Here is a 22,577-nt window from a genome sequence, read left to right on the forward strand (position 1 = left end):
AGAGCCCTTAAAAGGGACTGAAGTTGAGCACCTGAGGAGCTTGTATTTTAAGACGCTAGCCTGCCGATACTCCCAGCTGATTAAAGCCACTCCCATCACTATCTTGGTGTCAGGGGCTTTGTCCGCGGCTTGTCCTGCTACATTTCTTGGTTCCCTGACCCGGAAGCGAGGTGATTGGCGGATGATCCAGGCAGCTCCTTAGGCGGCTTTAGCCTGACCTGTGGAACATCCCTGCAGGGGACTCCGACCAGCCCCACAGGGATCCTGAGAGCGCTCCCGGGTAGGCATTTGCCTGGGTGGGACGCCTAGCCAGAGCAGTGTGTGGCAGGCCCTGGTGGAGGATCAACGCAGTGGCTGAACACCGGGAAGAAGCTGGCACTTGGAGTCCAGACATCTAAAACTTGGTAAGACTAGTCTTTGAAACTTGCTCACTCCATTTGGGTGGAAGCGTGGCCTGATCACCCACAGCGTGCCTTTATCAGGACTTTGGTTGTGGTGTTGACTTAGTTTGAATTGCTTGACAGGACTGGTCTTAGGAACTTGCCCACTCCATTTGAGTGGAAGCGTGGCCTGATCACCCATGGCGTGCCTTTATCGGCACTTTGGTTTTGGTTTTGGTTTGGCTTGAATTGCTTGACAGGACTGGTCTTGGGAACTTGCCTACTCCATTTGAATGGAAGAGTGGTCTGATCACCCAGGGTGTGCCTGTACCGGCACTTTGGTTTTTGTTTTTGACTTGACTTAGATTGCTTGATACTTTGGTTTTGGTTTTGACCCAGTTTGGATTTCTGGATACTCGATTTTGGTTTTGATTTTGGTTTGGTGTAAACTGCAAAAGTGTGTGTGTGCCTTTTTACCTGTTCTTTGTTTTGTGGTGTGCGTACGGTGTGAGAGTGGTGTTTTGTCTCGAAGAAGCATGGGTCAGGCACAAATAAGCCCACCCCACTAGGAACTATATTGAAACATTTCAAGAAAGGATTTAAGGGAGATTATGGTGTTACTATGACACCAGGAAAACTTAGAACTTTGTGTGAAATAGACCGGCCAGCATTAGAGGTGGGTTGGCCATCAGAAGGAAGCCTAGACAGGTCCCTTGTTTCAAAAGTATGGCACAAGGTAACCTGTAAGTCAAGGCACCCAGATCAGTTTCTGTACATAGACAGTTATAGTTGATTTTAGACCCACTTCCCCGCCACAGTAGGTAAGAGAACAGCAGCATAAGTGGATGGCAGAGACAAGGAAAGACCAGCAGAGAGAAAGGAAAGAGACAGAGAGAAAAAAAGGCAAAGAGAGAGAGGAAAAGACAGAGAGGAAGAGACAGAGAGACAAAGAAGGAGTCAAGAAAAGAGAGAGACAGAGAAAGAGAGAGGCAGAGAGGAAGAGACAGAGGCAAAAGGAAAGTCAGAGAGACAGAGACAGAAAGTCAAAGAGAGAAAAAGAGAAAGAGAAATATACAGGTAGTTAAGAAAAAAACAATATACCCTATTCCTTTAAAAGCCAAGGTAAATTTAAAATCTATCATTGATAACTAAAGGTATTCTCAGTAGCCCTGTAACACTGTAATACCACTTTTTTGTCAGTGTAAACAAGGGCGTATCCCGAAAGCACTGAGGCCTTCTTATCAAAAATCCTTAACTCAGTAACCCGCAGATGGCCCAGATGCATTCAATCTGTAGAGGCAGCTGCTTTGCTAACAGAAAAAAAAAGGCCATCTATACCAACTCTAAGTTAATTTAGAGTAAACGAGGTCTTATTAATAGCAAAGGATAATTGAAATCCCAAACTTACAAGGTTTTCAATAAAAGTAAAGTTTGCTAAAAGTTAACAGTGTAACATGTATTATAGTAACTTCCAATCTTGTGGCCTTAGACAGTCTAGTCCATAGACATAAAGAAAGTTTGCTTTAAAAAAAAAAAAAAAAAAAAGAGAATGGTTATCTTAAAAAAAAAAAAAACGGATAAAAAAAAGGAAAAAAAGGGAGAGGCAGTATTTATGTAAAAGGAGTGTTATATGGTAGATTCTTGTCCTGAAATAAATTAACTGGTTGTTTAAAGAAAAAAATGTTTGCAATAAGTCAGAAAGTTGAGGCATGTCGAAGAATTGTCTGTGAAAGTCATGAAAGAAAAAGAAGTTATAAAAAATTATTCAAAAAATGTCGTATCATTTAAAAATAATAAGGCTTTCTCAGTACTATTGAAAAAACAGTTTATGTGCAAGGTGTGTAAGAAAAGTAAAATATACCTTTGGTAAAAAGATTATAAGGAGGCATAAAAATGTGGATTTTTACCTACATTAAAAGGTTAAAAAAATTGTTTGAAAGTTTAAGAAAGTTTTAAAATGTCAATTGTAAAGAAAATACTGTGTGTAAACATATTAACTAAAGTTAAAAAGATATCAGCCAGTTTTTCTGTGAACTGGACATTAAAGGAAAAATGCAACAGGTTTCTCTGAAAGCACCGACCTGCTCTTTAACAAAAATTATAAAAGGTTAAAAAGAGTCTATAAAATCTTACCTTATGGTCAAGCATGAAAAATTGGATAAATATGTCTACAAGGTTTCATTAAAATTAAGTTTAACATTAATAACACACTAATATAAAGGTAAAATTTAGCTTATCTAGTATAAAAATCATACAAAAAGCATTATTAAATGTAAAATGGTATTTGGCTTTCTTTGGTCTAAAAACTAATAAAAATAGGTGCTAAAGAAAACATTCATTTTAGTAGAGGATCATAGAAGTTAAAGACTTAAAACAAACTTTGGCAATTAAGACAGCATACCAAGATGCAAATGCCTGGTTGGAGTGGATCAAATATTCCATCTGCACGTTAAACAAAAGAATTGTTATGCTTGTGCACATGGCAGGCCAGAGGCCCTGATTGCTCGCCTTCCACTAAGGTGGTCCTCCAGTTGACCAGGCATGGGCTACATAGTAGCTCTTTTCAAGGATTCTACAGCCTGAAGTAATAAGTCATGCCAAGCTCTCTCTGCTATGTCCCAAAGTCTGGCAACCTGTGGGTCAGCCCCCGAGGGCCTTCCAGCCTCCATCTCCCAACACTAAGTTCACTTTGTGTCTCTCACAACAGGGAGGAAACTTAGCATTCCTTGGAGACCTGAAGGGATGTGATGAGCTTAAGAATTTTCAAGAGCTTATCAATCAGTCAGCCCTTGTTCATCCCCGAGCAGATGTGTGGTGGTATTGTGGTGGACCTTTACTGGGCACTCTGATGAATAACTAGAGTGGCACTTGTGCTTTAGTCCATTTGGCTATCCCTTTCACCCTGGCATTTCATCAACCAGAGGAAGAAAAAAAAAAAAAGACATCGTAAAGTGAGAGAAGCCCCTTGTAGGTCTTTCAACTCTCACATCTGTTTAGATGCAATTGGAGCCCTGCAAGGAATACCAGATCAATTTAAAGCTTGAAATCAAATAGCTACAGGACTTAATTCAATATTTTAGTGGGTGACAGTTAATAAAAATATAAATTAGATAAACTACATCTATTACAACCAACAGCAACAAGCCCTCCATGAGTTAAAAGAAAAACACAGGTTGGCCCCAGCCCTGGGGCTACCTGACCTGACAAAACTTTTTACACTCTAGATGTCAAAAAAAATGGCAGTTGGAGTTTTAACCCAGACTGTAGGGCCCTGTCCAAGGCCAGTGGCCTGTCTCTCGAAACAACTAGACGGGGTTTCCAAAGGCTGGTCCCCCATGCTCTGGTGACTTTAATAAATACCAAAGGACACCATTAGCTAATGAATGCTAGACTAACTAGATACCAAAGCTTGCTCTGTGAAAATCCCCACATAACCATTGAAGTTTGTAACACCCTAAACCCTGCCACCTTACTCCTGGTGTCAGAGAGCCCAGTTAAACATAACTGTGTAGAGATATTAGACTCAGTTTATTCTAGTGGGCCCAACCTCCGAGACCATCCTTAAATATCAGCAGACTGGGAGCTGTACATGGATGGGAGCAGCTTTGCCAACCCCTGCAAAGTCACTCTGAAAAAGACAACAAGCCCTGCTCCAGTCACACCCAGAAGCTGACTGGTGCATGCATGGCCAAAGCATGAGAACTCATCGCAGGACTCATTTTCCTTAAAATTTGGACTTGTACAGTAAGGACTTCAACTGACCTTCCTCAGACTGAGGACTGTTCCCAGTGTATACATCAAGTCACTGAGGTAGGACAAAAGATTGTTACAGTCCTATTATTTTATGGTTATTATAAGTGTACCAGGACTCTAAAAGAAACTTGTTTGTATAATGCTATTCTATCCAAGGTATGTGCTCCAGTCTCTCAATGTTATGTTTGTGAAAGAACTGTAATAGGAGATCAATGGCCATAAGAAGCCCAAGAATTAGTGCCTACAGACCCAATTCCTGACGAATTCCCAGCCCTAAAGAATCACCCTGATCATTTCTAGGTTCTAAAAGTCTCAATTATTGGACAATATTGCATAGCTAGAAAAAGGAAAAAATTCACTCAATCTGTAGGATGACTTAGTTGCCTAGGACAGAAACTGTATAATGGTACCACAAAAGCAGTTAGATGGTGGAGTTCAAACCACACAGATAGAAATCCATTCAGTAAATTTCCAAAGTTGCAGACTGTTTAAGCCCACCCAGAATCCCACCGGGACTAGATGGCACCCACTAGGCTATACTGGATATGTGGACATAGAACCTACGCTAAGCTGCCTGACCAGTGGACAGGTAGTTGTGTTATTGGCACTATTAAACCATCTTTCTTCCTACTACCCATAAAAAACACGCGAACTCCTGGGCTTCCCTGTCTATGCTTCCGGCAAAAAGTGAAACGTAGGCATAGATAATTAAAAAGATGATGAATGGCCTCTTAAAAAAAGTATACAATACTATAGGCCTGCCACTTAGACACAAGATGGCTCATGGGGATACTGGACCCCCGTTTACATGCTCATCTGAATCATATGGTTGCAAGCTGTTTTAGAAATCATCACTAATAAAACTGGTTAAGCCTTGACTATTCTAGCCTGGTGAGAAATTCAGATGAAGAATGCTATCTATCAAAATACACTAGCTCTGGACTACTTGCTAGCAGCTGAAGGAAGGGTTTGTAAGAAATTTAACCTTACTAATTGCTGTCTACACATAGATGATCAGGGGTAAGTAGATGAAGACATAGTTAAAGATATAACAAAACTAGCACATGTGCCCATGCAAGTGTGGCATGGATTTGATCCTAAGGCTATGTTTAGAAATTGGTTCCCAGCACTAAGAAGATTTAAAACTCTTATGATAAGAGTTATAGTAGTAATAGGAAACCTGCTTACTGCTCCCTTGTTTGCTACCTGTACTTCTTCAAATGATAAAAAGCCTCATCGCTACCTTAGTTCACCAGAATGCTTCAACACAAATGTACTATGTGAATCACTATCAATCTATAGCACAAAAAGACATGAATAGCGAAAATAAGAGTGAGAACTCCCACTAATAAAAAGTGAGAGTCTCAAAGGGGGGAAATGAGGGAAGAGAGAGACCCTCTTATATTGTTTTATACTGTTTTATACTCAGAAAAGGAAAGAGAAGTAAAACTAAAGGCAGGTAGCCCGGCGCCTAGGAACCAGACCCGAAACCAAGGAACCAGACCCGAAACCAGGCCTAGGCCTGCCTGACCTAAGTCTGGTAGTTAAAATTCAACCCCTGACCTAGCAACTGTTATCTATAGATTCCAGATATTGTATGGAAGGACATTGTGAAACCTCCTTTTCGGTTGTGTTTCACTCTGACCACTGGTGCTCGCAGCCCCTGTCACATACCCCCTGGCTTGCTCAATCAATCATGACTCTGTCACATGGACCCCCTTAGAGTTGTGAGCCCTTAAAAGAGAGAGAAGTTGAGCACCTGAGGAGCTCGTATTTTAAGACACTAGCCTGCCGATACTCCCAACTGATTAAAGCCACTCCCTTCACTACCTTGCTGTCTGAGGGGTTTTGTCTGTGGCTCGTCCTGCTACATGGGAAGGCACCGTTTCCGAGGTAGATGTTCCTTAGAGATTTTTAAATGAAAGGGAAAAAGGAAGTGAGCCATGGAAATTAAACGTCCTTAGAAAAATTTTAAAATCTAGTAAAATACTACCTCATCTCTGTTCCTGAGTAAGTCACCATAAACAACAACAGCAACAACAAAAACCCCCTCTTTTTCTGATAGCAATGAAAGCAGAGACCCTTAAACTCAGAAACCTAGTACACTATTCAAACCCCATGTCCTTGTGTGGTCCTTGCATAACCCTGCACAGTCTCAGACCTCAAGCTCCAGTAGAGCGATGATGAACCAAGACTGCCAGGATTCCAGCCATTCCCCACCTGTTGCTGTGGCATGGTCCAAATATATCATTCATCAACAAGACATGTAGTGAGTAACTCCATGTTCTTGGGACAGAACTGAGTCAAATGACAAAGGAAAGAAAGGCAGCCCCTTAGAAGTATGATGAAGAAATTCACCACATTTCTTTGTAATAGCGATTTCTTTTTATGCATTCAAAGTGTGGCTTGACTTGTACGGATTTGAGTTCTATGAATTGTTAGGATTGTGTTACATGGCTGTGAAGAAGACATTTTTATTTTATTTTATTTTATTTACTTATTTATTTATTTTTGAGATGGAGTCTCGCTCTGTCCTTCAGGCCAGAGTGCAATGGTGTGGTCTTGGCTTACCGCAACCTTTGCCTCCCAGGTTCAAGCAATTCCCATGCCTCAGACTCCCAAATAGCTGCGACCACAGATGCATGCCACCTTACCTGGCTAATTTTTGTATTTTTAGTAGAGACAGCGTTTTGCCATGTTAACCAGGTTGGTCTCAAACTCCAGATCTCAGGTTATCCACCTACCTTGGTCTCCCAAAGTGCTGGGATTTCAGGTGTGAGCCACAACACCTACCCAAGAAGAACCAAATTAACCAATGAATATGAGGTGGCCTGTAGAATTGAACAAAGTATTGTATGTGTTTGGATGTCTCCTAAAATGAGATACCACAACGTAAAACTTGTCAGTTTTTCAACAATCAGTAGAGGGAGGTCCATCCTAAGATGCTCCAGTAACAGAAAAGTTAACACAAAGGTGGTGGTGTGATTAGAGGTAATGATAAAATTGCCTTTCAAGGGCGTAACTCTTTTAAAGTTTATATCCATCAACATCCGGTCTTCATGACAGCCTGGCTATGAGCCCACATCTGATGGGTGAGGGAGTACAAGCTAGCTTGCATTTGCTGAAGATGACCTAGCAAATGATCAGCAGAGGAGGGCCCAGACATGCCTCAGCACCAGGGTCACTCAAGGGGACAGAATGTTAACACCTTTCTGCAATGGCCATAACAAGATATTATTTTTCCTAGTTGACATTCCAGCTGGGATTATCCCTACAAATATCTTGGCATGAATGTCTGAAAGAGGCTGAATAAATCCACCTCTGCTCTGTTTCCAGAAGTTGTCTTTATCCCAAGGGTTTGCAACCGCTCAAGTCAGTCCCTTTTTTCTTTGGATAAATATAAAAAATTTTTGACTTTAAGAAAAATTCCTCCTTGAAGTAAGCAGAAAGTTATTTCCAAGTAACTTCAACCTATGACTTCTCATCTGCAAAAGGAACGTTAAAATGTCCTCTTTCTACTTGACAAGTTGCAGAAAGAGGTGACATTCTGCTTGAAAAGGTGGGTGGAGCTAAACAACCTCAATGTCCTCACTTACCCTGTTCAGGAGGGAGACTATAGGCAGAGAGCCTATCCAAGCTGTGTTGAGCTTATGACCTACAAAACTATGACATAATACAAGTCTGTTGTTTTAAGCTGATAAATTTGTGTTAATCCATTATGCAGCAATAGAAAACTAATAATTCTCAGTGTGCATTTTATTATGCTTCTTTTTAAAGCTACTCCCTCCAAACTTTGCAGCTGATATCCTGGTGAAGCTATTATTTTTTAAAAGTTCCTTTGTAGAAAAGTTGTCCAATTAAATTCAGAAAATAGTCACTAGGCATCTTTTTGATGCCAGGCACTGTGCTAAGCACTGAAATATAAAGATGAATAAGAACTTCAACCCTAAAAGACCTCGAAGAGAAACTACACAAATAGACACGACTATTATCTGAGTCAGAAAGTTCTGAGAACCATGAGGGTATAACAAGTACAAGCTGTGAGAGTTCAGAAAAGGGAGAAATCATATCCAGCTGAGGGTGTCAAGAAAGGTTGTCTTGAGGTGGCTGTGGGGAAGAGGATAGGAAATCAAAAAGAAGCTCAGAAAAAATTTGAGGAAGCAGTGAATGTCCTTGTGGAAAAAGAGGCCTCATTTAAATAGCTAAGCCCACCAGCAACCTGACTAAGGTTATGGATATCATGGGAAAAAACCAACATGGTGAGAGATGGTGGTGGGATTCACTGAGGGCTGGGCTAATGGGCTTAGGAATTTGGGAGAGCCTGAGAAGCACGAACTCATGAAAACCAAGAATAGATTGGCTGGGAGTTGCAGAGTAGAACAGGCAGTTTTAGTAAAGGGAAATTTTAGAGTTTGAGATTTTAGAATTAAGCAATTTTCTATTATGGTGAGGGTTGGAATGGGGCTGCCAAGTCATGTGACTGGGGTGGCATAGAATTTGAAGTTGGTGAGGTATGGAAATCAAGACAATGTATAGCCAGAGCATTAGAGGGACATCAACCTTAACATTGTCTGATGCATATTTCTCATTGCCACTATACCTGGCACAGCACCATTAAACATAGAGGGCTAAATAAATGTTGACTTGAGAGGCATACAGAAAAGTGAAATAATCACAATGAGATAAAGTCAATCTAGATTTTTTTTTTCTGCATTATGCATATTGAAATTTGGTGTTGAGGAGAGGCAATAAATGGGTAAGAAGGCATTCTTTGCCAGGTGTGGTTGCTTTTAAATTGATTGAACTAATTGGTGAGCAACTTGAGAAGAGTGATGTCTTGAGACCTCAACCAAAGATATAATGTAGGCAGTGCACAGAAACAACCTGGTTTTTGTTATTTTTCTGTCATCTTGCCTCATCTGGCAGAGACAATTTCAAGACTAATTTTAGATTTTCAGGACTAATTAATGATTCAATAAAATAAACGGATACATCATGACCTATAGCTTTCCCTCCTCTTTGCCCCAACTCTTCCCTTCCCCAAACCATCAACATCCACATAGACTGAGGTGTCCTCACTTGTGTGGCTTTTTATGGCCTCGCATAGATGAGGTCTTTCCCAGCATCTGGGAAGCAGCTGAGCAGCCGTCTCCAGTGAACATTCATCAACCTAACCGACTACCTCCAGCCACAACTGCCTCTCTTTCTTGAGATCAAGACCTGCCAACAAAATGCCACTTTTGAGATCAAGCAAGTTCAGGGTAATTATACTTTCCCCAAGTCACATCAGCTCTGGATGATTTTCAGAGCTATTTCCAGGTCTATTTTAAGGGATAACTTGATGTCGCAATGCACAAGAGTCAATAGGATACATAATTCCCAATGACTCCATGCTTGCCCATGTTCCTGGTTTCAGAAAGCTTTTTAAAGAAAAGCTCAGGGTGGGCTCTCTCAGCAGGGAATACCACATTATTATGGCTTCCCAGAAGAGGGCCTATCCCCCGCATCACTCCAAGCAGGATCAAAGAATCAGAGTCTCTTCAAAGAACAGACAGCAGGCACTATGGGTGAAAGGCCACAGATGCCCTACAGATGTGGTTGGGCAACTATTTTCTAGGTTTTACCAAGCTGGTTTATAAGTCTATTTGAAGACTGAGAACAGATTTCAGAGAACATCTATTTATTCTGGTTACAGCAAAATAAATAAATGAATGTTTATGTTACTTTCAATGAGCTAAAATAACTATTTACAAAGACAGACAAGACCTGCTTTAAACAAAAATATAAAATTCTACAACTTTGTCCTCTTTGCCACCACCTCCCTCTTTAAGCACTTCTCATCCTGATCCTGATTCTGGGTTCTTCGTTTTGTTTGTTTGTTTGTTTGTTTGTTTTTATGTGGGTTCTTTTTTTGGTTCTATGTGAATTTTAGAATTGTTTTTTCTAATTCTGTGAAGAATGATAGTGGTATTTTTTTTTTAAGCTGTACTTTCTCTCTCTCTTTTTTTTTATTATACTTTAAGTTCGAGGGTATATGTGCACAACGTGCAGGTTTGTTGCATATGTATACATCTGCCATGTTGGTGTGCTGCACCCATTAACTCGTCATTTACATTAGGTATATCTCCTAATGCTATCCCACCCCCCTGCCCCCTCCCCACAATACGACCCGGTGTGTGATGTTCCCCTTACTGTGTCCAAGTGATCTCATTGTTCAATTCCCACCTATGAGTAAGAACATGCAGTATTTGGTTTTCTGTTCTTGTGATAGTTTGCTGAGAATGATGGTTTCCAGCTGCATCCATGTCCCTACAAAGGACACGAACTCATCCTTTTTTATGGCTGCATAGTATTCCATGGTGTATATGTGCCACATTTTCTTAATCCAGTCTGTAACTGATGGACATTTGGGTTGATTCTGTCTTTGCTATTGTGAATAGTGCCACAATAAACATAAGTGTGCATGTGTCTTTATAGCAGCATGACTTACAAACCTTTGGGTATATCCCCAGTAATGGAATGGCTGGGTCAAATGGTATTTCTAGTTCTAGATCCTTGAGGAATCGCCACACTGTCTTCCAGAATGGTTGAACTAGTTTATAGTCCCACCAACAGTGTAAAAGTGTTCCTATTTCTCCACATCCTTTCCAGCACCTGCTGTTTCCTGATTTTTTAATGATTGCCATTCTAACTGGTGTGAGATGGTATCTCATTGTGGTTTTGATTTGCATTTCTCTGATGGCGAGTGATGATGAGCATTTTTTCGTGTGTCTGTTGGCTGTATGAATGTCTTCTTTTGAGAAGTGTCTGTTCATATCCTTCGCCCACTTTTTTGATGTAAATTTGTTTGAGTTCTTTATAGGTTCTGGATATTAGCCCTTTGTCAGATGAGTAGATTGCAAAAAATTTTTCCCAATCTGTAAGTTGCCTGTTTACTCTGATGGTAGTTTCTTTTGCTGTGCAGAAGCTCTTTAGTTTGATTAGATCCCATTTGTCAATTTTGGCTTCTGTTGCCATTGCTTTTCGTGTTTTAGACATGAAGTCCTTGCCCATGCCTATGTCCTGAATGCTATTACCTAGGTTTTCTTCTAGGGTTTTTATGGTTTTAGGTCTAACATTTAAGTCTCTAATCCATCTTGAATTAATTTTCATATAGGGAGTAAGGAAAGGATCCAGTTTCAGCTTTCTACTTATGGCTAGCCAATTTTCACAGCACCATTTATTAAATAGGGAATCCTTTCCCCATTTCTTGTTTTTTTTCAGGTTTGTCAAATATCATATGGTTGTAGATGTGTGGTACTATTTCTGAGGGCTCTGTTCTGTTCCATTGGTCTATATCTCTGTTTTTGTACCAGTACCATGCTGATTTGGTGACTGTAGCCTTGTAGTATAGTTTGAAGTCAGGTAGCATGATGCCTCCAGCTTTGTTCTTTTTTTTTTTTTTTTTTTTTTTCTGTTTCTTATTATTTTTTTTTTTTTTTAGTTTATTTATTATTATTATACTTTAAGTTGTAGGGTACATGTGCATAACGTGCAGGTTTGTTACATATGTATACTTGTGCCATGTTGCTGTGCTGCACCCATCAACTCGTCATTTACATCAGGTATAACTCCCAGTGCAATCCCTCCCCCCACCCCCCTCCCCATGATAGGCCCCGGTGTGTGATGTTCCCCTTCCTGAGTCCGAGTGATCTCATTGTTCAGTTCCCACCTATGAGTGAGAACATGCGGTGTTTGGTTTTCTGTTCTTGTGATAGTTTGCTAAGAATGATGGATTCCAGGTGCATCCAAGTCCCTACAAAGGACTCAAACTCATCCTTTTTTATGGCTGCATAGTATTCCATGGTGTATATGTGCCACATTTTCTTAATCCAATCTGTCACTGATGGACATTTGGGTTGATTCCAAGTCTTTGCTATTGTGAATAGTGCTGCAATAAACATACGTGTGCATGTGTCTTTATAGCAGCATAATTTGTAATCCTTTGGGTATATACCCAGTAATGGGATGGCTGGGTCATATGGTACATCTAGTTCTAGATCCTTGAGGAATCGCCATACTGTTTTCCATAATGGTTGAACTAGTTTACAATCCCACCAACAGTGTAAAAGTGTTCCTATTTCTCCACATCCTCTCCAGCACCTGTTGTTTCCTGACTTTTTAATGATCGCCATTCTAACTGGTGTGAGATGGTATCTCATTGTGGTTTTGATTTGCATTTCTCTGATGGCCAGTGATGATGAGCATTTTTTCATGTGTCTGTTGGCTGTATGAATGTCTTCTTTTGAGAAATGTCTGTTCATGTCCTTTGCCCACTTTTTGATGGGGTTGTTTGTTTTTTTCTTGTAAATTTGTTTGAGTTCTTTGTAGGTTCTGGATATTAGCCCTTTGTCAGATGAGTAGATTGCAAAAATTTTCTCCCATTCTGTAGGTTGCCTGTTCACTCTGATGGTAGTGTCTTTTGCTGTGCAGAAGCTCTTTAGTTTAATGAGATCCCATTTATCAATTTTGGCTTTTGCTGCCATTGCTTTTGGTGTTTTAGACATGAAATCTTTGCCCATGCCTATGTCCTGAATGGTACTACCTAGGTTTTCCTCTAGGATTTTTATGGTATTAGGTCTAACATTTAAGTCTCTAATCCATGTTGAATTAATTTTCGTATAAGGAGTAAGGAAAGGATCCAGTTTCAGCTTTCTACTTATGGCTAGCCAATTTTCCCAGCACCATTTATTAAATAGGGAATCCTTTCCCCATTTCTTGTTTCTCTCAGGTTTGTCAAAGATCAAATGGCTGTAGATGTGTGGTATTATTTCTGAGGACTCTGTTCTGTTCCATTGGTCTATATCTCTGTTTTGGTACCAGTACCATGCTGTTTTGGTTACTGTAGCCTTGTAGTATAGTTTGAAGTCAGGTAGCGTGATGCCTCCAGCTTTGTTCTTTTGACTTAGGATTGTCTTGGAGATGCGGGCTCTTTTTTGGTTCCATATGAACTTTAAAGCAGTTTTTTCCAATTCTGTGAAGAAACTCATTGGTAGCTTGATGGGGATGGCATTGAATCTATAAATTACCTTGGGCAGTATGGCCATTTTCACGATATTGATTCTTCCTATCCATGAGCATGGTATGTTCTTCCATTTGTTTGTGTCCTCTTTGATTTCACTGAGCAGTGGTTTGTAGTTCTCCTTGAAGAGGTCCTTTACATCCCTTGTAAGTTGGATTCCTAGGTATTTGATTCTCTTTGAAGCAATTGTGAATGGAAGTTCATTCCTGATTTGGCTCTCTGTTTGTCTGTTACTGGTGTATAAGAATGCTTGTGATTTTTGCACATTGATTTTGTATCCTGAGACTTTGCCAAAGTTGCTTATCAGCTTAAGGAGATTTTGGGCTGAGACAATGGGGTTTTCTAAATATACAATCATGTCATCTGCAAAGAGGGACAATTTGACTTCTTTTCCTAACTGAATACCCTTGATTTCTTCCTCTTGCCTGATTGCCCTAGCCAGAACTTCCAGCACTTGAATAGGAGTGGTGAGAGAGGGCATCCCTGTCTTGTGCCAGTTTTCAAAGGGAATGCTTCCAGTTTTTGCCCATTCAGTATGATATTGGCTGTGGGTTTGTCATAAATAGCTCTCATTATTTTGAGATACGTTCCATCAATACTGAATTTGTTGAGAGTTTTTAGCAAGAAGGACTGTTGAATTTTGTCAAAGGCCTTTTCTGCATCTATTGAGATAATCATGTGGCTTTTGTCTTTGGTTCTGTTTATATGCTAGATTACATTTATTGATTTGCAGAGGTTGAACCAGCCTTGCATCCCAGGGATGAAGCCCACTTGATCATGGTGGATAAGCTTTTTGATATGCTGCTGGATTCGGTTTGCCAGTATTTAATTGAGGATTTTTGCATCAATGTTCATCAGGGATATTGGTCTAAAATTCTCTTTTTTTGTTGTATCTCTGTCAGGCTTTGGTATCAGGATGATGTTGGCCTCATAAAATGAGTTAGGGAGGATTCCCTCTTTTTCTATTGATTGGAATAGTTTCAGAAGGAATGGTACCAACTCCTCCTTGTACCTCTGGTAGAATTCTCCTGTGAATCTGTCTGGTCCTGGACTTTTTCTTGGTTGGTAGGCTATTAATTATTGCCTCAATTTCAGAGCCTGCTCTTGGTCTATTCAGGGATTCAACTTCTTCCTGGTTTAGTCTTGGGAGAGTGTAAGTGTCCAGGAAATTATCCATTTCTTCTAGGGTTTCTAATTTATTTGCGTAGTGGTGTTTATAGTATTCTCTGATGGTAGTTTGTATTTCTGTGGGATCGGTGGTGGTCTCCCCTTTATCATTTTTTATTGCATCAGTTTGATTCTTCTCTCTTTTCTTCTTTATTAGTCTTGCTAGCAGTCTATCAATTTTGTTGATCTTTTCAAAAAACCAGCTCCTGGATTCATTGATTTTTCGGAGGGCTTTTTGTGTCTCTAGCTCCTTCAGTTCTGCTCTGATCTTAGTTATTTCTTGCCTTCTGCTAGCTTTTGAATGTGTTTGCTCTGCTTCTCTAGTTCTTTTAATTGTGATGTTAGGGTGTCAATTTTAGATCCTTCCTGCTTTCTCTTGTGGGCATTTAGTGCTATAAATTTACCTCTACATATTGCTTTAAATGTGTCCCAGAGATTCTGGTATGTTGTATCTTTGTTCTCATTGGTTTCAAAGAACACCTTTATTTCTGCCTTCATTTCGTTGTGTACCCAGTAGTCATTTCAGGAGCAGGTTGTTCAGTTTCCATGTAGTTGAGTGGTTTTGATTGAGTTTCTTAGTCCTGAGTTCTAGTTTGATTGCAGTGTGGTCTGAGAGACAGTTTGTTATAATTTCTGTTCTTTTACATTTGCTGAGGAGTGCTTTACTTCCAACTATGTGATCAATTTTGGAATAAGTGTGATGTGGTGCTGAGAAGAATGTATACTCTGTTGATTTGGGGTAGAGAGTTCTGTAGATGTATATTAGGTCCGTTTGGTGCAGAGTTAAGTTCAATTCCTGGATATCCTTGTTAACTTTCTGTCTTGTTGATCTGTCTAATGTTGACAGTGGGGTGTTAAAGTCTCCCATTATTATTGTATGGGAGTCTAAGTCTCTTCGTAAGTCTCTAAGGACTTGCTTTATGAATCTGGGTGCTCCTGTATTGGGTGCATATATATTTAGGATAGTTAGCTCTTCCTGATGAATTGATCTCTTTACCATTATGTAATGGCCTTCTTTGTCTCTTGATCTTTGTTGGTTTAAAGTCTGTTTTGTCAGAGACTAGGATTGCAACCCCTGCTTTTTTTTGTTCTCCATTTGCTTGGTAAATCTTCCTCCATCCCTTTATTTTGAGCCTATGTGTGTCTCTGCATGTGAGATGGGTCTCCTGAATACAGCAAACTGATGGGTCTTGACTCTCTATCCAATTTGCCAGTCTGTGTCTTTTAATTGGCCCATTTAGTCCATTTACATTTAAGGTTAATATTGTTATGTGTGAACTTGATCCTGTCATTATGATATTAGCTGGTTATTTTTCTCACTAGTTGATGCAGTTTCTTCCTAGCATTGATGGACTTTACATTTTCACATATTTTTTGCAATGGCTGGTACCTGTTGTTCCTTTCCATGTTTAGTGCTTCCTTCAGGATCTCTCATAGGGCAGGCCTGGTGGTGACAAAATCTCTAAGCATTTGCTTGTCTGTAAAGGATTTTATTTCTCCTTCACTTATGAAACTTAGTTTGGCTGGATATGAAATTCTGGGTTGAAAATTCTTTTCTTTAAGAATGTTGAATATCAGCCCCCACTCTCTTCTGGCTTGTAGAGTTTCTGCCAAGAGATCTGCTGTTAGTCTGATGGGGTCTCCTTTGTGTGTAACCTGACCTTTCTCTCTGGCTGCCCTTAACATTTTTTCCTTCATTTCAACTTTGGTGAATCCGACAATTATGTGTCTTGGAGTTGCTCTTCTCGAGGAGTATCTTTGTGGCATTCTCTGTATTTCCTGAATTTGAATGTTGACCTGCCTTACTAGGTTGGGGAAGTTCTCCTGGATGATATCCTGCAGAGTGTTTTCCAAATTGGTTCCATTGTCCCCATCACTTTCAGGAACACCAATCAGACATAGATTAGGTCTTTTCACATAATCCCATATTTCTTAGAGGCTTTATTCATTTCTTTTTACTCTTTTATCTCTACACTTCTCTTCTCACTTCATTTCATTCATTTGATCTTCAGTCGCTGATACTCTTTCTTCCAGTTGATCGAGTCAGTTACTGAAGCTTGTGCATTTGTCACGTAGTTCTCATGTTATGGTTTTCATCTCTATCAGTTCTTTTAAGGTCTTCTCTGCATTCATTATTCTAGTTATCCATTCATCCATTCTTTTTTCAAGGTTTTTAGTTTCTTTGCGCTGGTTATGTAGTTCCTCCTTTAGCTCTGAGAAGTTTGATCGACTGAAGCCTTCTTCTCTCAACTCGTCAAAGTCATTCTCTGTCCAGCTTTGTTCCATTGCTGGCGATGAGCTGCGTTCCTTTGGAGGGGGAGATGCGCTCTGAATTTTTGAATTTCCAGCTTTTCTGCACTGCTTTTTCCTCATCTTTGTGGTTTTATCTGCCTTTGGTCTTTGATGATGATGATGTACTGATGGGGTTTTGGTGTGGATGTCCTTTCTGTTTGTTAGTTTTCCTTCTAACAATCAGGACCCTCAGCTCTAGTCTGTTGGAGTTTGCTTGAGGTGCACTCCAGAACCTGTTTGCCTGGGTATCAGCAGCGGAGGCTGCAGAAGATAGAATATTGCTGAACAGCGAGTGTTGCTGTCTGATTCTTGCTCTGAAAGCTTCATCTCAGGGGTGTACCCCACCATGTGAGGTGTGAGGTGTCGATCTACACCTAGTAGGGGATGTCTCCCAGTTAGGCTACTCAGGGATCAGGGACCCACTTGAGCAGGCAGTCTGTCCATTCTCAGATCTCAACCTCCGTGCTCGAGATCCACTGCTGTCTTCAAAGCTGTCAGACACGGGCATTTACCTCTGCTGAGGTTTTTATTGCTTTTTGTTTAGCTATGCCCTGTCCCCAGTGAGTGAAACCCCAACTTTCTATACTCAAGTAAATAACTTTATAACTTGACTTCAGCTATATCAGGAAACATCCTCTTCTTTTGCATAGGGTATACACCAAGTCAATAACTTTTTAATTTCACTTCATCCTCTTCATTTACATAGGGTATAAACCAAGTAATCAATGGGAAATCTCTAGAGGGTATTTAAACCCCAGAAAATTCTGTAACCAGTGCTCCTGAGCCACTTGCTTTAACTAGCTCTCACTCTGTGGAGTGTACTTTCATTTCTACAAATCTGTAATTATCTTTCATTGCTTTGTTTGTGCATTTTGCCTAATTCTTTGCTCTAAATGTTGAGAAACTGGACACCCTCCATTGGTTACAATAGGACTATGTTATTGACATAACTGCAATGGCCAAGCATGGTGACTGATGCCTGTAATCCCAGCACTTCAGGAGACTGAGGAGTGCAGACCACTTGAGGTCAGGAATTTGAGAAAAGCCTGGCCAACATGGTGAAACTCCATCTGTACTAAAAAAAAATGTAAAAATTAATCAGGTGTGGTGGTGGGCACTGTAATCCCAGCTACTCAGGAGGCTGAGGCAGGAGAATCGCTTGAACTCAGGAGGGGGAGGTTGCAGCGAGCCGAGATTGTGCCACTGCACTCCAGCCTTGGAGACAGAGTGAGACTTCATCTTGAAAAAAAGAAAAAGGAAAGAAAAGAAAAGATATAACTGCAATATATATGATCCTTCTCCCATTCCAAGTGACTAGACAAGACTGGTTCTGTGGAATCTGAATTCTGAAAATGATTGTGGAGAGTTTTCTTGTCTTCAACCTCAGCAGGGCTATTTACATTTTAGCAGGGTTGAGCCACATACCAAGATAAAGAGGAATGAAGTTCTAATGTGGTAATTCCCAGATGAACACTATATTTGAAGTGTGGGGGGCATTTATAGTTCAGATCATTTTCTAGGGTATGATGAAGAAAATCTAGAAAAACTGACATGAGGAAAAGAAATGTGCTGTCTACCTTGATCGTTTCTGTCCCCTCCTCTGTTAACAGTGCCTGGCACACTACGTGTGTCCAATGAATAGCTTGTTCACTGCTTTAAAAAGGGTTATCAAATTATTACTATGTAGATACTGTAAACTTGTCCTAATCCTAAAACCACGGGGCCTTCCCTATTTAAAATATTGCATAGATGTCCAGAAAATTCTGGGATAGATCTAAAACACTAAAATAATGCAATATCAGAGCTAGAAACCAGCAAGCTTAGCCTTTCTTATCATAGGTAATAAAACTAAAGCCAAAAGACATGAAGTAATGTAGCATTTATTGGTACCAGACATAAAAAGTAGCATCTATATTTTATATCTTCAAGAGCAGCTCTTTCTGCTCTACCTTATTCTAAAACCTAGAGTCTCAAAGGTAGCTAGAGAGGACCCCAAGTAAACTGGATGATTTTTCAAAAATTGCAGATATACACTTGCATATACCCATGAGTCTAGAATACAAAAAAAAGTAGCCTGAAAGTTAAAAGAAAAAAAATGCTTGTTCAAGTTCTCCTGCTTCTTTATAACGTGACTGTTGGAAAAATTATTTCCCTGTCTGAATCTTAATCTTCTCATCTCTTGTATGGACAATAAAAGGATTAGTTTAGATCAGTGTTTTCTAGTCCACATTCCTTTATTCCTTACTTCTGTTTGTATGTGGAAGAAACTTAAAAACAAATTTTTTCTTCAGAATTTCAGAATATTAAATAGATAAAGTCCACCTTTCTGGTTAAAGTCAGAGCAGCAGGAGCTTGCTTGCTCCAACTTCCCCACCTTCAAGAGTGTTTGTCACTCTCCCATTCTGTGTTTCCATGATTCAGCAGTAATGATTCCAAGGAAAAAAAGGGGCAGACTCATTTACAGCTCCTTACACTCTGCATTTCAGTTAGATGGCGAAGATCAGATGCTTGGAGAAAGAATGAAACCCATCTCTGCTAGCACCCATAGTACAGGTTTTGGACAAAGAGATAAAAAGTGTTTGGATGCACCTGTGTTAAATTGGCTACCAAGTCCAAGGGAAGGACTTGATGGGGGTTGAAAGAGAGGCCAGTTCTCTCTTTCCTGGTTCTCTCTTTCCTGGTGTGGTTCTGATAAGGTATCCCTGGAGTCAGTGCAATCTGAGACTGGTTTTTGGCTCCAAAATATGTGATGATTTCAGACAATAGCAGTTACCTTTGTAAAGCACTAGATGTTTTACAGAACCCCTCTGACAAAGACAGACAGACAGAGAGAGAATTTTAGGAAAACAATACTATGGTTCAAAAGTAGAATAGATAGCCCAGAAAGCTTTAAATTTCTCATCACTGGAAGTGTGTAAGGAGAAGATGGTATGCTTGACAGTGACAGGATTTAAGATTTAAAAGACAATCTGAATTAGTTGACCTTATGGGCTCCTTAAAATCCTGAGATTCTGATTCTGTGAAATAAAAAGAAAGAAGAGAGGAGATTGACATGTACTAACATTTTTGATTGTGTGCATAGGGCCTCTTGTAACACTTTATTACATAATATCTTCATTCTTCCATACACCACTGCCCCTATAAGGACCTGAGAAATGGATGGCAATTTTTTTAAAAAAAAAAATCACCCGACAACACTTATCTTTCAAAAGATCAGTGGGCAGGGAATTTAAAAGAAAAATAACCTCTTACTGTTTGACTAAGGCCAGATTTCCCTCATGTATGTGTTTTGTTTTTGATTTATCAAATATCCATCTTGAAAGTACTTGAAGTCTGTTTGTGTGTCTTGGGGAGGACACGCAAGAAACAGAAGGAAGTGGGCATTGTGTAAACCCACAGGACACTGCAGCTTCTTTCAAGGATTTGTGAAAGATGGTGGCCACACCCTGTTGATGTTGGCAACTCTTCAACTTGCATCCAGATGAGAAAAATACGTTACAGTTTCCCTTCTCCACCCAAAACCCCATCAGCTTCTCCTCTGCCAGGGCCAGAGTCTCCTGCTGTGAAGCTAAACAAATTATACCCCCTCCTCGAGTTCCCAGCTCTGGGCATCATGCCTACATTCTTGGGATCTCTCTCTAAGGCTAGATATTGGGGAAATAATTACTATGGCCAATTCAGTAGTTTATAATTAAATCTTTTTTTAGGAAAAAAACCCCCAAACCTAAAGAAACCTCTTTTTTTAATACCTTATTGCAGACTGAACGGTGTAAGGATAGTAAACTAGAAGACTACGCTGCTTTACAATTCCTGCCTCCCTTGCTCCCGCCTTCAGAATGGATTGTTCTTTGATACTACTTGAAACATTATCGGTAGAATCAATAGAACCCTCTTTTCATGTCATCTCCAACTCCAAGAAATTTTTTTTGGGGACAGGGATTCAAGCAATTTTAAACTAATTGTTCATAATTTGCCTTCAGATTCTCTCCAATTTAATCCTTCCTCCGCAATCTGCAGTTGGACCTGCTTAAAGCACAGATCCAATCATGTCATTTTTTGCTCAAGAGCATTCATTAGTTTTTTTGTTCACTGATGGCCTGATGACATCCAAATTCCTTACCCTGATCCTCAAAGCTGTCACCGCTCAGTGATGCTTAATGAACATGGCATGGAACTCAAAGGGGAAAAATATAAACAGAAGGCCATTGATTTGGCAAGAAGGAAGGAAGGTGTGGTCTTCCCAGTGCAATTTCAACAGAATGGTAGGGGTGGAACTCACTGGTCTCAGATAGGGATATCCGGGATGGAGCGGGTGGATAAAGCAGGTGGATCACAAGGTCAGGAGATGGAGACCATCCTGGCTAACACGGTGAAACCCAGTCTCTACTAAAAATACAAAAAATTAGTGGGGCGTAGTGGTGGGCGCCTGTAATCCCAGCTACTCCGGAGGCTGAGGCAGGAGAATGGCGTGAACTCGGGAGGCAGAGCTTGCAGTGAGCCGAGATCACTCCGCTGCACTCCAGCCTGGGTGGCAGAGCCAGACCCCATCTAAAAAAAAAAAAAAAAAAAAAAAAAAAAAAAAAAAAAAAAAATTAACAAACATGGTTCAAAACCAAGGCAAGTATTATTAATGATGGGCTGGCCAAGGGAAGGAGCTATGAAATGCAGTTTAGTGCCCTTTACCAGGAGCCCTATGACTCGGTAGCTGTTGTCATTATTTTGGAGGCCAGTCAGCAGGCTTTAGGGTGACATTTCTTACTAATCCTGGTTGATTATTATTCCTGAAGGAGACGTAAGTCACCATTTGCAGCAGTTAGAAGATCTAGTCTCCTTTTATTTTGCAAAGTGATCACTGCCAAGGGATTTATTTGATTTCATAATGTTACAATACTCTGGGCAATGCCATTCAAGCTTTCCATAAAACCCTTGGACAAACATTGGTAGTAGGATAAGGAAGTTGCAATCTGGCTAACTTCCAATCCTACTCCTGCTGTTATTACTAGTCCTACAAAGGGGGGTATGAGTTGGATGGCTCATTTGTATCTGGTGGTTGCAGTTAAAGGTATAATAAGGAGTTGGTTGTTGGGAGCTATGTTAATTTTGAGACATACAATAGTTCTCTCTTCAATCCACCACTTCCACGAAAGACAAATCACAGAAGAACCAATCTACCTGCAAAATAAGCTTCAGTCCCATATACTTGTCCTGATTACCCACACAGAGTGCAACAAGAATCATTGTCCATATAGACTCTCCTAAACTGGCTTTCTTGGAACATCTCACAAGGTCATTTCAGTCAAAGCCCTGAGAAAATAACTATTTCCTTCAACTGTGTCACATTACAAAAGAAAACATGTGGTTATTAACTGTATGCAAACAAACACATTGCCATGAATTAATGATATTCACAAATAGTTTACAAATTTGGGAGAAATTAGGCAGAGAGAGGGAAATGACTCAAATTCTGTTTATAAAAGCATACTCAATACACTTAAAGTATATTTCGAGGCTATAAATAACTCAAAAGAAAAAGATTCTCCAGACTTTAGACACAAAACAAAAAGAATCTGCAATATTTGGAACAATAAAAGCCATAAAAATCATTTCTGTCTTCCATTAGTTCAATCCATGCAATCAACTCCTGCTCTACTTCATATTAGGTTAGCAATCTTTATGAACACATCAGCCTTTCAATTGGTACCCTGGAAGTTTTCTCTCTAATTCAATGACACAATCTCCAAAGCTATCAGAAACTTGTATTCAAGAGTCCTTTTCATGATTTCCTCCAGAGAAGCAAGCACTGGACTGTAGCTTATTATAAGTCACATTTATTGAGAAGGAACAAAGTAAAACATCAATGATGGATGACAAAAGTCTTAAGACAGTCATAGATAAAAGACATAATTGACAAGGAAATTTATTTA

General features: G+C 39.9%; 1 long non-coding RNA gene across 1 annotated transcript in view; it reads left to right on the forward strand.

Moving 5' to 3' along the window:
- Positions 1-273: 273 nt before the first annotated feature.
- The window catches only part of LOC141408443 (uncharacterized), a 48,519-nt gene continuing 26,215 nt past the window's right edge, over positions 274-22,577 (forward strand). Inside the window, exon 1 of the long non-coding RNA XR_012423205.1 lies at positions 274-404. This is a non-coding gene — a long non-coding RNA (uncharacterized lncRNA). The remainder of the gene's footprint in view (positions 405-22,577) is intronic.

The sequence above is a fragment of the Macaca fascicularis genome, chromosome 14 (assembly GCF_037993035.2).
Source record: "Macaca fascicularis isolate 582-1 chromosome 14, T2T-MFA8v1.1".
Taxonomy (NCBI): Eukaryota; Metazoa; Chordata; class Mammalia; order Primates; family Cercopithecidae; genus Macaca; species Macaca fascicularis.